The sequence below is a fragment of the Suricata suricatta genome, chromosome 12 (genome assembly GCF_006229205.1).
Source record: "Suricata suricatta isolate VVHF042 chromosome 12, meerkat_22Aug2017_6uvM2_HiC, whole genome shotgun sequence".
Taxonomy (NCBI): Eukaryota; Metazoa; Chordata; class Mammalia; order Carnivora; family Herpestidae; genus Suricata; species Suricata suricatta.
In genome coordinates, this window is record NC_043711.1 from 78,507,349 (window position 1) to 78,522,290 (window position 14,942).

General features: G+C 56.5%; 1 protein-coding gene across 1 annotated transcript in view; it reads right to left on the minus strand.

Annotated features, from left to right (window-relative positions):
* Positions 1 to 425: 425 nt before the first annotated feature.
* The window catches only part of STK35 (serine/threonine kinase 35), a 38,845-nt gene continuing 24,328 nt past the window's right edge, over positions 426 to 14,942 (minus strand). The window contains exon 4 of the mRNA XM_029917925.1: positions 426 to 4,970. The gene's annotated coding sequence lies outside the window, so the exon portion shown is untranslated. The remainder of the gene's footprint in view (positions 4,971 to 14,942) is intronic.

Consider the following 14,942-nt stretch of genomic DNA (forward strand, 5'->3'; position numbering starts at 1 on the left):
CAGCTCGGAGCCTAGATCTTGCTTCGGATTCTGTGTCTCCCTCTCTCCCCCTCTCTCAAAAATAAACATTCGAGGGCAGAACTTTTCGGAAGCAGTGCTGGGGCTGGAAGGAAGGGCCTTTGAGTGCCTGGCAACGCTGGCCACGGGCCTGGAATGCTCTAGAAAGCTTGTGGCGGGCCAGCCAGTGGGGGGGGGGGGGACTCCCATCCCCCAGGGCAGGTTCCTCCTTCTGAGGGCCTGCTCGCAGGGTGGGGTGGGAAGCTCACTCAAAGACCACCAGGTAGATTTCTCACCCAGGGGCCAAGGTCCCCTTGTCTGGTGCCAGCCATCCCCCTCTTGCCTGGGGAGGCTGCCCCACTGACTGGCCTCTCCCTTCCCCGTGAACAGGTGATGACAAAACCACAAAGCACTTGTTTCCAAATCACTTATGGCTTCTTTGACCCCATCAAATAACTTTATTCACACAAACATCCCTTAATTTACAAAGCCTCAGTCATTCATACACATTGGGGGATGCACAGTGTTCGAGGAACTTAAATATAATGTATCATACCAACCCAAGTAAACCAAGTACAAAAAATAGTCATATAAAGTTGTTCACACGTAGGTCCTAGATTACCAGCTTCTGTGCAAAACAAGAAAATAAAGAAAAATAGATTTATCAACTAGTATTCGAAGCTAACTTTGTGCCTGGGCTACGTCGTGCCTCCCTCACCCACGTCGGCCCCGCAAGAACGTGAAATCGTCTGAGAGAGGCCCCTGGGGCACAAAGGCTTTCTTTAAAATGTTCCTGAACAGGCTAAGCTCCCTTCCTCTTGCGGCCTCTCATGGAAAACGACGTAGGAACCTCCTGGCAGCTGATGGAAGTGGGTTCACTTCTCTACGGTGGCTGTGGGGGCTTACGTTGGCCGACCCTCACGTCCCACCTCTTGCTTTCCCTTCTGAGGTTCTCTCTCCGGACAGGAGTCGAGTCCCTGCCCCCAAGCCCCGCGGGCAGGATCAGAGATGGGCCTGGTGTCCCCAAGGCGCAGCCCCGAGCTTGGCCGTGCTCAGGCTGCCAGCTCCTAGATAACTCCAGTAGGGCTGTGCCTGTCTGGGGCCACGGGCCAGGCCAAGGAAGGGGAAAGGAATTGGTGGGAGCAATCACCCAGGAGCCCCCGGAAGTGTGTGTGTGGGGGGGGGCGTGCAGGCAGGATCAAAGGCGAGAGGCGCACTTCCAGGGCAGGCCCGGAAGCCCTGGCAGTGTGGGGCAAGGTGCGGGCAGAGAGTTAGGGTCCCCTCCTTAGGGGGTGGAGGCCCAACTCCTGCTGTTCCAAGTTTCCAAAAGATACTCTGAGGCTGAAACTCAGGCATCTGTCCTACAAAGATCTGTCTTCTAAAACGGTAAACTGCGACAGCACGGAAAAGAACATTCCTATCACGCCAGCTCTTTACCTTTTCTTAGAAAGACTCAGGCAAAAATAATCTTATTGCTCCAAATACTGGTTTTCTAGGAGCCAGCTGATAGGTCAAGGAGCAGAGAACCTTGGAGGAAGGGAATGGTCGAGGCGGGGAATGTCCAGGGGCAGGAAGGCTGCGAGGAAGGAGGCGAGTGGTCTTAGCACCGCGGGGTCGGGGAGCAGGCGGGGCAGGGCACGCACCCTGCCGTCTCTGCCCTCGTTTGCTCTGGGACCACCCCTGGCAGTGCCGGAAAGGAGGCCAAGCCCGTCGGGAGGCAGGTCTCCACCAGTGGTGGTCACGTGTCTCCTGCAGCTGTAAACAGGGTATTTCTCAAGTAAACCCGTTGAGCACGCTTCCTCAGAAGGGCAGCCAGCGGGGGCAAACCACGTCTGGGTGGGTGCAAGTCCCACTCTCCTGTCCCGACGCCTCTGGGAAGAGAGGAGGCTAAGGCCTGTGACCTTAGTCCCCGGTGCCCAGAAAGGGGGTCAGATGCAGCCCATCTTGAGCAAACAGATGGCAGCATCCTCCCGGCTACAAGTAAGAGGGAGGGGACCTGCTGCAGGGGTGGGTGGGGGAGAGGCAGAGTCTACCCGGCTAAAGCGTCCATCCTCGGCTAAAGCGGCCGAGCACCTGCACCTGGCAGTAGCCCCCGGGGAGGGATGGGGCGAGGGGGCAGGGGGGGACCCGTCCCTCGTGGCTCTCTGTGGGCAGGAATGGGAGTGTAAGTGACAGAGGGACATGGACAGGGAGAAGGACGCTGCGGGCTTCAGGCTGAGCCAGCAGGTCTGGTCAAGGGAGGACAGTGGAATAAGGCACTATGATCTGTCTTGCTGCGTCCTCTCTCGGAGGGCGACCCGAGCCCACACCCACAGGGCTCAGGTCCGGAACCTCCCTCCTCCTCCGGGCTAACCTTTTCACAGATCCAAAAAGAGAATGACTGCTATTTTAAAGTCTGGAAACTCCTAGAACTTGGATGGGCCTTACGAATGCAGTGGCGCAGGGATGAGGCACAGGTGGAGAGGATGGAAAGGCAGGAAACTGATGGGGACAGGGGAAGAGCGGGAAGGTGGCGGAGGAAAGGACGGGGGCTCCCTAGGTCCAACCTCAAGCTGGGCACCGGCCGCGGGCAGAGCTTGTGCTCATGCAGGGTGACATCCAGCTGGCCGGCTGGGTGCCCGAGGCAGACACACGGGGAGGGGAGCAGACAGGCACTTGGGACTAACAAGCTAGCCATCAGAAGCCAAGGAAGGAGGCCCCGCCCCTCAGCAAGGATCAGCAGACTCCTGCAAGGGAAGGGTACGCAGAAGCCGGCAACCCCAACCAGGCCACCAGCCTTGTCCAAGGGTATAGACATCCTGGGACCTCCAGGGGTTACTCTGATGCCAAGAGAAGTAATGAAGGGGGGACCACTGCAGCTCCAAGACTTTGCCCAGATGGGGGACCCGGGAGAGCAGAGGAAAAGGAGCAAAAGTAAATACCTTGTTAGTCCCGAGCCTTCACTGGGGACTTGAGGGGAGGTTGCAGGCAGGGAGGGCTGTGGTCGAGTTTGGGAACTGTTTTTCCCATCTGTTCGAAGAGACAGCAGCCCCTGAGGGGAAGTGGGGGCAGGGTGGTGACAGAGAAGGGAGTGCGCTGTAATTAAGGACGCTGTGCTCCCCACAGTGGGGATGCTCAGGATGTCTGAGGAGTCCGAGAGGAGCCAGGAGGCAGGTGGGCACATAGGGTCTCACCAGGAAGGAAGGGCCGGGCTCACACCTGCAGCCCTGCATCCGGCAGCCAACCCCCTCCACCCAAGGGGGCAGCAGCTAGCTTGTTTCAAGTTTGTGGTTCAGGGCTGGTGTCGTGTGGGTCTCTCCCAAACTTCCAGGGACAAATGACTGCTGCTCTGGGGGGAAAGCCCCCTGCCTTGGTCACACACCAACCTGAATGCCCCCTAACTACCTCCTCTATCGATCCTATGCTGGTTTAGAGAAAATGAAAAGCAAACATAAGAGAATTCCTTTCCCCTTCCCCCAACACCCTTTCCTGCTTGGCCAGAATGGGGTGAAAAGGCTCCAGAGTAGCCCCAGCCGCTTCTGGGCGACAGGGACAACCTGAGGCCAGTCCCCATGCCCCTGCCAGGGGAGTGGACACCCAGGTCCAGAAGCCTGAGGGGAGGGAGCTGCAAGAGTGCTGGCAGGGAGCGTGGACAGTGTGGTGAGGTCCACAGGGGGACGCTGGGGAAGCTTTAAGGTGGCAGGTCACAAACGGGCACCTGACAGCTACAGGCAGTCTACCCTGGCCCCTCTCTGCTCTCCGCAGGTCCCTGCTTTCCCCAGTAGACATGCTGACACTGAGTGGGGCACCTCACAGTAAGTCCCTGGGGGTGAGGGAGCTGGTGCCTGACCCTGTCACCAGCTGTGACACCACTGGCTCACACGCAGGGCATACCCTTCACTGAGGAGATGACAGTGGCAGCCAGTTCAGGACGCCCTTTTCTCAGGGCAATGGTCACAACTGGATCTCAGGGACTCGAGTTTCTGTGACAACAGGGATGTTTGGTGGGCACAGAGGGGAAGGGGATGACCCAGGAGGCAGGAGGTGACGGGAACTGACCCCACAGCAGTGACAGCTGCCTGCCTAAGGCCCAGCATGTCCCAGGTAGAGGTTTGGCACAACAGTTTCTTCCTGGGGTGGGGGTCTTCCTCTGGGAGGGAGACCATTACCAGAAAGGTAGGCTTGTCAAGCTGGGCTGGACTGACACTCAATGGTCACTAAGGGGGGGGGGGGGAGAGTCACCTCTGTATGCCCCCCTCGCCAGTGCTCTCGCTTACAAGGGGCAGAAGAGGGAGTGGATGTCCACCACTGCGTGTCCTGGTGTGGCCCAGAGCTTCCAGAAGCCGGAAAGAGAGCAAACCCACAGTTTAGACTTTGAGTTCTCCTGGCCAAACCCGGTCTTCCTCTTCTAGATGGTTCTTCGCCTCTGATCATCTCTAAGGCCTGAGGGCGAGCATGGAACAGCCCGGCAGTGCCCGCGTCTGGTGGGGGATAGGGTGGGGGGGGGAGGCCCACAGGCTGCCTCCTGGCTTCACACCCCCACGGTAGGACTGACCCCCGGTCTCCATAGAGAGGCAGGCCTCCTCTGGGGATGCGAGGGATTGGAAACAGAACCGAGGAATGGGTAAAAACCAAGAAGACAGGGGGAAAATAAAGGAACAAAACAAAATAGCTCCCTAACCCCTTATAAAAATTAAAAATGGAATTTATACATATGCTTTGTCTGTGTTGTTTCTCCACAGAATAGTTTCTTGCTCTTCTGAAGTCTTAATCGCTTAAATTAAAAAAAAAAAAAAAAAAAGGGAAAAAAGGACAAAAAATAAGATTAAAAAAAAAATGAAGCAAAACTAAAAGGAGGGGGGAAATCCCAAATGAAAGCTTCACATTGCCGGAGATCCAGCTGTTGGGAGATCGCCAACCGACCAAGCCACCGCCTACACACTCTGCTGTCCTCTGGGTGAGACACGATGAGACTACGGGTCCCGAGGATCAACCTGGAAGACAGACGGCAGGGGATGAGCAGGCACCAGGCTGGTGATTTCAGGGCGCCTTCACCCTCCAGATGCCCCACCAGGCGCCGGCCCCCGACCCGGGACGGCAGGAGCCGCCGTGTGCTGGGGGCCGGGCAGGTGTCTATGTCCCTTAAAGGGAGTGCATCTAGCTATGCTATAACCATTCCACTGTGGGTACACGTTTATCCTCCTTTCTCACAGAGGGAAATTGAGGCACAGGTTATGTGCTAACATCACACCCTGATGGAGGGGCAGGCCCCGGCTGGGAACCCAGGCTTGCTGGCTGCAGATAAGGGTCCGATCTCGGGCTCCATCCCTGCACTGTTAGGAAGAGTGGCCACGGGACCCCAGCTGCCCATCCCTGCGTCCCTGCAGGTCCCTGCAGGCCCACTGCCCTCGCCACCCAGATTGCGTTGTACTGCAGCTTCGCGGCCGTGCTCTTAAGTGCTCTTACCCTGTGTCACAGACTCAGGGCCCTGAGAACCTGCACGAGGTCTGAGAGCCTGTGACCAAAGCTTTCGGGTCTCCAGAGGAGCCAGCATCCCAGAGCCAGGGACGGGGTGACTCTGGGCTATGGTTTAGGAATCAGGTTCTGCAGCCAGAATCTGCGGGGGTTCACAGGTCTTGCCACTTGACCATGGGCAGATCTAAGTCATCTGCTCTGTGGTCCCATCACCTATACCAAACTGCAGGCTACAATGACGACCAAATGAATAAATACACGGGACATTAGAAACAGTGCCTGGCCCTATTAGGATCCCCTAATGTCTGGCAACTGCCTTGGTGCCAGGTCTCAGGAACAAGACCAGCCACCAGCCTTTCAGTGACCTGACTTCGTGGAGGCCTAGATCACAAGAGCCCACGGAGACTAGCCCCTGCCTCCAGCCCGGCCGTCCCTGTCTGAGCCAAGCAGAACCCCGTCCCAGGCAGGCTGGGCACCGAGGGCAGCAACAAACCATCTGTGAGACACATGGCCTCATCTCGGGGGTTCAGAGAGCCTGCTCTTGCTCTGGACAAATGAATCAGACCTGTCTTTCACAGCATGCTTGAAATCCCTCCAAATCCCCTTAACGGGCCTCACTGATGGGCACGCTCCGTGCAGCCTGAAAGGTCTGTCCTCCCAACCCAGTGCCCTGCCCACGGTCACTGGCGATCTGTGCAGTCTGACCACACAGGCCTGGCATCCTCTGGTCCCAGGGAGTTGCCTGGCTAGTCCTCAGGGGAGGCAGTGGGGTCCGGCAATATTTAGACAATTTGGTTCCTGCCAGTCTATTTCCTCCTATGCGAAATGAGGGGGCTCATCTTTGAGGTCTGGCTGGAGTAGTGACTGTAAAGTACTTGGCTCCTGGTGGGAATGGACTTGCTCAGTGAACCTGAGGATGAACCCATCTTCTCCTCCTCCCTGGCCAGAGCTTGTGAATGTGTGAGATCTGAGCAGATTCCGTCCTCGGCCGCCTGACCCCCCGGCACTGCTCCTAGCTGAGGGGGGTTGGGGGTGGGCAGGGAAGTCCCTGCTGGAGACGTGTACCAGCGCCTTGTGGAAAGCCATCTGGCCACATGGGTCTCAGAGCCTCAGATGTGTGTGGACCTCCAGACCCTAAAATTCCACTTCTGGAAACTTGGTTTAACTGATCGTCTTAAAACAGGAAAAGGGCTTTACGAATAAAGATGTTCACGGAGGTATTATGTAAATTACGAGGCCACCCACAAACCCAAAAATAAAAGATTTAAGCAGATGATCCATCTACTCAGGGATGTGTTGTTACAGAGGAAATGAGAAGGCTGTGTGGTGTTTTGAACATGATGGCAGAAACACTTCCCAGGCCTAAGAAAGAAGCAGGTTACGACGTTCTGCTGTATAAGGTACACGCATCACGACCCAACAAACAAAACCTCCAAGTATATAGAAATCTGGCAAGGGATACATCAAAACATACTTGTCATGGGTGTGTTGTCTTCTTCCTCCGCTTAGTACTGAGCACACGTCGCGTTTTCATGCTTTGTGATGGGAAAAACCGTGCACTCTAATGGACAAGAAAAGCGGGCGGTCCCAGGGAAGGTCAGGGAGTAGCAGCCAGGAGACCAGACCCAGGCTCTTTTCTGGGCTCTTCCACGCACAGCGGACAGCTGAGAAACTGCCACACCTGTCAGGGGAGGTTAGATGGTGCAAGTCCCTCCTCCAGGGCAAGGTGAGGGGGGGGGCCCAGTGTCTGTGGATGGAGTCAAGGGGGGATGCATTATAAAGGCCCTGGAAAAGTATTTGACCTGGAATAAAATACTGGACTTCTCAACCCCAGCCTTTTCCTCTGCTGCTTCTGTTTCCTGCCTGTTAAGTCCTCTCAATCGACAGTAACAAATCCACTGGTGGGTCTTGTATCCCAGTCTGACTTGGAAAAATAAAATCACCATAAACACATCCTGGAATGACCTAGAAGGCATCTCAAACGCTGGCTTTATTCAGCATGCCTGCTGCCCCACCACCCACTGACCACTCGTGCCTTCCAGCTAGCAACTAGCAGCCAGGGGGAGGAGGGAGGTTGGGGGGGGGGGCATCCATGAAGCCCTAAGTCCTTGTAAAACAGGACAAGAAAAGCCCAGGAAATTGCATGCTTGTGTGTGATCTGCTAAGATAATCTTTGGGACCAGATACGACCAGTTCCGACACTGCTTTCCTCCTCCCTGCCCCGGCAGGACGCAAGCTGACGACAACCCTCTCACGGGGATGCTCGTCAGCAGGAAGGTGGCCCACGGCAGGAGCAAAGCTGTGGTCAAGAAGGCAGAGAGAGAGAGATCCAGAGGTGGAACTCCCTGGTCTGCACAAAACTAGCAGAACAGAGCATGCCCGTAGAAGGTCAAGGCAACAGCACAGCTCTCCGCCAGCGCTCCTGACACACCAGCCTGTAATGACCACTGTGATCACTGGGTCCCTTGCCCGGAAGCCAGGCTGACATTTCCCACAGGCTCCTCCACCCTTCCCCTGCTTTGGTGCTAGCCCTTGTCCTCCCAGAGGTTGCCCCAGGTCAGCCTACAGGTCTGGGTCTGCTTTCCCCCTGGGAGCAGGGACAATGAAAGTGCGCACACTCTCTTCCAGGAAGAGGACCTTGGCTTTGGGTTCCTCTCCCATCTCCCATGATAGAAGGGTCACCGACCCCCAGAAGCCCATGGCAGCAGCCACACGGGATCTGTGGCCATGGGTGGGAATGGCTCTGATCACCCAGCTCCGGGTTAAAGCAACAGCAGGCCCTTCGGGCACTTGCTGCAACAATGAATGGTAGAGGCACGAAGATGTGAGACCCAGCTCCCTGCCTGCCCCGTGTCAGCAGCTTCGACCAGGGGCTCCTTCACCCCTTCCAGTGGAGAGCTTACCTCTGACCACAGAGCCCTCTTCGGAGGCTGAGCACAATGAGAAGTCGTGTGTGATTAACCTACAGATGACGTCAGTGGCACACCCCATCTTTCACCCCACTAACCGTCTCAGTTTGTGAGGATGACGACCCCGTTTTAAAAAGGGAACAGGCCCAGGGAGAGGGAACAGAGCTGCAGAGCAGCAGAACCGGCCCTTAAACCTAACTTGCCCAGGGTCGCTGCCCAGTCTTTCTGCTCTGATGCTCTGCGCTCCGTGCTCCCAGAGCAGCCTGGCCAACAAGCGTGGCTCTAGCAGTCTGAGTGTGTGATGGTCTGGGGGTAGGGGGGACGGTGACCCGGGAAGGCGTGTTGGCAAATCCTCCACTTTCTTATTTCAGTGTGCTTGGATGAGGTCCCCTCAGCACGTCCGACCTGATTTCTCTGTAATTATCACGGCAGCAATCACTCACGGGGCATTAACGTGTGCCAGGCCCATTCCACGGGCTTCGCAGGGGACAACCTATTAAGGCAGCTGTCAGCTCTCCCACACTGCTTCCCACTCCGTGTGTCCCCACACAGAGCCCATGTGTTACGGCGACCGCCTCATGTCGCCTGACCACCCCATGATGCACGAGCTACTGTCACGCAGCCCCAGAGCAGCTCAGAGAGCAGGGCTACGTGGCTAACGGGCAGTAGGGGGAAGAGGGTCTGGGTCTAGGTCAGTCTTCCCCCACGGCTCCTGCTTACCACATGTCACGGTCATGGGAAATCCCTTCCTGGAGGGACAAGAGCTTAAGAGGAGTTTAAAGCCCACGTAATCCCTCCATTTATAACCACACTAAGAAAAGGGTTTGTGGGAGGTGTAGCTTGGGTACCTGTGCCCAGGTCTGGTGTCTAGGGCACATCGGGGGGTGAGCCGCCTTCTGGCACGTTCCTCTGCCAGCGAAGAGGTTGTCTGGTCTGACCAAGGGGACTGGGGAGCCAAAGTGCTCCCCAGCAGTTTGGAGAAAGAAGCAGGGGTGAAGCACGGTGACAGCGAGGATGACGGTGCAGGACGGACAGACTCCTGCTTCCGTCTCTGCTCCTGCCGCCCAGGCTGCAGACACAGAACACCCAGGTGAAGAGGGGGCTGTCCCGTACTCTAAAGGTGCAACCTTCCTCGTCTGTGGAGGTCAAAATATCATGTGTTGATGAAACCAGTTGGGACTAGTATGCGGTCCCCCAACTCCTACTCCGCCTCCTTTCAAACTGCACTGTCCCTAAGCCTGGGAGCCTCAGGATTTACAAATCCCTAGGAGCCACCAGCACCTTCTAACTCATCTTCACTCAGGCACTCTACCGGGGAAACAGCTCAGGCTGGGGTGGACCGTCCCGGGTTCAAATTCCGCCTCTGCTACTCGCCGGCCACTTTTTATCATCTGAGCTTCCTTTTCCTTACTAGCAAATGGGGACGCTGCCCTCTGCCCTTCCAGCGCTGCCACGAGGATTCAGGGAAACGGCCCGCCCAGCACGTGGCACAGAGTGGGACACAGCACGATCTACCGTGTTGTGTTGTTAGTGGTGTTACCGGTCACTTTGGTGCTTAGGACCCACTGTACAGCTTATCCAGAGATGGGGCTTAATTCAGGAACTTTCTGCCCCTTAAATTCAGCATGGAGATGTAACATGAAGGCAGCGCACGTGGCAGTGGAGGAGAGGGGAGCTCTCCAAACAGCCCCTCTGAAAGCGAGCCCCTGCCACACCATTACTGTCAAGCCTCAAGGAACGCCAGCGGGCAAAGGTACCCTTAGCACCCTTCAACCTGCTCAGGCCTCAAGATGGACTTTTAAGGCCCATGGGTCCAGAGACCCGAGAGACAGCCTAGCTGTCTGCAAAGACGGCTTCACTGTGGCGGTGTACAAAGAGGTCCTGGCTGCCCACGGAAAGGGTGGGCCAGCCCCGCAGGTGACCTGTCCGGAGGGCTCAGGTGCCAGTCTACAGGTGCGCAGGTGGCACACGGCACCCAAGCTCATGCCATCTGCTGCTGACAAAAGCTGCATGGGGGATGCACTCTCGACACATACACGTTTATTGGTGAAAAGGGGGCTCTCTACAGACGAAGGATCTGTCTTGGATGTTACTCAGCAGAAAGCAAAAAGGCTAACTAGCTTAGTAAGTGCTTCGCTGGGATTCAAACCTGAAGTCCAGTTTTCTCTATTCCTCTCATGTATTTCTTTATTTAAAAAAAATTTTTTTAATGTTTATTTTTGAGAGAACAAGTGAGTGAGTGAGAGAGCGCCTGAGCAGCGAGGGACAGAGACTCCAAAGCAGGCTCCAGGCTCTGAGCTGTCAGCACAGCCCGATGCGGGGCTTGAACCCACGAACCATGACATTGGACACTTAACCAACTGAGCCACCCAGATGCCCCTCCTCTCATCTACTCAACAGAAAAGGAAACCATCGGGTTGGCAGGCTCCTACACTAAAGCACCGTATAAACTCAAGCTGCAGTGTCGTTGGGGGTTTAGCCAAGAACTCATTCTTACCCACGTTCTCCCCGCAGTCCTGCGAGGTGGTGTTACCATGGAATTAATGGTGCCTCTGACGTGCTACACACCACGCACGGCCTCCTTTGCTCCAACAAGGGGCAGTGTAGGAACGGTCTCCACTTTCCAGATTGGCAAACTGAGGCTTAGGTATTCATTTCCAGCCTCTCATGTGCCGTGGAGGCCCCAGAGGCAAGGCGATGGCAGGGTCACAGAGGGCAGTCCCCTCCTAAGTGGGACTAGCTTCAGACTGAGTCATTCCGCACGTGTTTAATACACCAGAGCAGCTGGCTTTTCATACTCAGCCATCAACATGCCAGCCCCGGTCCAGTGGCCACGGAACACTGACTGTCCCCTACCTGTCAGAGGGACCGAGGTCAGGGCACCGAGCTTCCTGATACACCAATTATCTAAGACTTTGTTAGCAAGAGGGGCTGTTCCACTAGGGAAAATCTTGCTGTGCCCAGGGCATGGCACAAGTATGGGGTCCTGGCGTGCGTTCCAATCTCTGAGCCCCGACCACGAGGCCAAATGGAGGCACGAGTTTAGAAGGAGGTGCCAAATGTGGGGAGAATGACCACTCAAGGAGCATAATGTCACAGAGTGGCAAGAAGCTGGTGCTCTGTCCAGGGCTTTGAGGGAGAAGATCTAAAACTGTTATCCCAGCACCCCCGCCCCCATTATCAGCTGCGGCCCTGGAGCCTTGGTCTTCTCAGCCAACGACAGACATGCCTGCCACGCAGGGTGTGAAGTCCAGCGACAACACAAGCACCGGGCACGGTGGGGTATGTGGGAGGGAACGGACACACGGGGGTGGTAGTGTGAGATCACACACCTCAATCCAAAACCTCGCAGCAGCACGGGCCTCAGCAAAGGTGCCTGGCGAGATGACTTGGCTTCAAGTCAGCCTCCTCTCGAGGGGACAGCCTCCTCTCTTTGCAGCACTAACCCCACACTGCCTTAAGGACAGGACAGTCCGTGCTTCTCCTGAGCCCCTCAGGCAGCCGGGCCCAGAAGGAGTCAAATACTGGCTGATTGACAGGAACCAGGAGTCAGCAAGAGGCAACGAGAGGACTAATTCACGAACTTCACAGAATCATTTGGCATGCCAGGATCTTAACCCCAAAATAGGGTTATGAGGTCCCTGCTTGTAGTCAGGGTCCCACTGAAGGTCCCGTCAAGGCCGGGGCAAGACAGAGATGCTTGCCCTCACCTGAGAAAACCGGGCCACCTGTCCAGGCTCCAGCAGGTGGCAAGACAGGAGCTGGGCGGCTGCCTGCGCTAACTTCCTGGCGGGCCACGCCGTGCAGCTCCCCACGCACCTTCCGAGCCGGGTGGGAGACAGGAGGCGCACAGGGAAGGGTGTCCCAACACGACACCGCCTACCCGTTACAGAAGCGGGAGGCTCACCGGCCGATTTCAGCCCTCTCCACCACCCTCCCCTTCCAGACCTTCTGTTCGGTCTGGAGAGGGAAGCCTGAAATCCAGGGGCAGCCAGCGGGACTCAGCCTGGCTCCCAAGTGCCTCCCTGAGGGAGAGTCAGCCATGGGAAGCGGCAAATGAGAAGGGCAGCCTTGGCTTTGGCCGAAGCTCTGTGGTCTCTTCAGATCTTAGAGACCCACATGGCTTCCTCCCAGGACCGACCACCTGTAAGATGCAACAGTGCTCAACACCACTTTTTAGCCAGCCAGGGAGGGGTGTTGGTGAGCCTGCTGGGGTCCTGTCAGGCAGGGCGGACACCCACACTCTACATTCAAAGCACATGGGTTGTTGAAACAGGTGGCGGCAGGGGAGAGAGGGATGGGGCAGCACCCCCTCCCGAGGAACCGAACACCAGCTCTCTCGTGGCCAGTGGCCCACCTTGGTCCCAGAGGCCACACGTCCCATCTTCCACATCCTCTTCTCCCACTCTCTGGTGGAAGCAGCCCCAGGAATTCTGAAATGCAGACTGGCGCCCAGGCTGTAACAGGCACAAACCTAACTACAGGAGCTTATTCCTGTGCTGCAACCTACTAAGAGATACTAAGGTAAAATGCAGAAAAACGAGAGGACCCCACCTGGCATTGGGAACCTGTTTCTAGTCTCCTCTAGCTTTCCCAGGACCTCATGTCTTCCTGTGTCCCCAGGGGGCGTGGACCAGGGCAGGGGTTCTAAATTTGGAGTCCTTGGAACTCCAGGGTCTGCAAATGCCCTGAAGCCACACGAGGTATCACAGTGCATGTCACTCATGTGTCTTCTTCTGGAGGGGTAGCTCCAACACTCAGATTCTGAGAAGGGCCCATGATACAAGGAATCAGAGGACCATGAACCCCTGGGTAGGCTCCCTACCTAGCAGGGCCCAAACTCTAAGCAGAAGGCAACGAACGCAGGAGGGCTACATGGGGTTCTGCACGGCACAGGTGAGCATGACAAGCCAGGCTTGGGGCTTGAGGACGTGCTGCTGGGAGGCAGGCGTTAGCTTACTGTATCAGAGCCCTTCCCCTCCCTAGAGACGTTCAAGGCCAAACCTGAGACTCAGAGCGGACAAAGGCCGTCTGCAGAGAGGAGACAGGCTCTGTGCCGGGTCAGCTGAGCTCGATCGGAGGCCCACTCGCCATGGCGAAAACATGCGCTCCTGCGGTGACAGCTGGCACGCATGGTTTGCTGAGAGGAAGGGGAGTGAGCAGAGCTTAGAGCCAAGACGGCGAGTTGTCAGCCCCGTCCCCGCGGGTCAGCCAGTGCATCCGGGGCAGGGAGCGCTTCTGCATACGACGCAGAAGCAGTACCACAGACGCTTACAGACTGAGCCCCGGACAGGGGGGATGGGTCACAGCACCATTCATGTCATCACCACTGTGGACTTGCTTAATATTGGGTCAGACTTTTCCACTCCTCCAAGAGCTCTGCCCCAAATGCAAGTTCTCCAAAAAGCACACCACACGCACAAAAGAATTACTGGCAAGCCCCAAGAGCCTGACATCTGGAGGGTTCTCTGGTGACCACACCAGACAGGACAGTACCCTGGGTCACCCCACCTGGTTCTGAAGACGCAGACCCACTTAAACCTGGTCTCTCTGGCCTTGGGAAGTCACGTGGGGAGACCTGACCTGGTAAACAGGTACCGGGGGGCGCTCCAGATGAACTACGGGGACACTTGCCATCTGCAGAAACAGCCCCAGTAATTGGCAGTCGGCTACAGGGACACCCTAACTAATTCCCTTCCTCAACTTATCAAGCGTGGGGTTGAAATGAAAGCCGCTGACTACCTCAGCCAGTCCCCAAAGAGACCAAGGTGCAGCTGCAGCTGCTGTGATGAGCAGACAAAGGGCTCCGGGGACACGCTGGGCTCCGCGGAGAATCCTCCTCCTCGGTCCCTTGCCAGAAGGAGGTCTAAGGTGCGGGCCCAGCTAACGGGGAGACGTCGCTCTTCCATATGGTAACAGGACAGCTGGTGGTCACAAAAGGAAAGACTCCAACAAGGTCATGCCCACAGTGGTCAGGGCCAAAGGAGACCATCTGGATTTCTGGCTGCAGCAATCAGACTGAGCGCAGCCTCATGTGCCCAGGGGAACTCACCGGGGGCACTTGCTAAGGGGCCTGGAGCTCTCTTGGTGAAAAGGAGAGCTCTGTGGATCACTAGCAGAAAGCCAAGTGAAAACGAATGATTAGCCCATCAGGATTCGGCAGAAACAAAACAGGCGGAACGTGGGCAACACAGTGGGCTGCGGGTTACTGAGCTCGCCCCATGTGCTAGGAATTGCATCGGGCACTTCCTGTTTCCTGTGCGTGGAGTCTTTGCGACAGCGGATGGTGAACAGTAGTGTTCAAGGAGCCCCATTTAATAGACAGGAAATGGGGACCCAGAGAGGTTAGCGGACTTGACCAAAGTCACCCAGCTAGGAAGTGGTAGGGCTGCAACTTAAACCTAGATTTATCAGCATACCAGATCCCAAAGCAAGGGTCCTACAGACACCAACTGGAAGGGCATGGCTCCCTGTGGCTTCACTGGGTGCGGCCCCATCGCCCTCCCCGGGCTCAGGAAAGCACCTCTGACGTCTCACATCTTTTGGAGGCTGGCATTGTCACGTGCAGCATCTCCTCCCTCC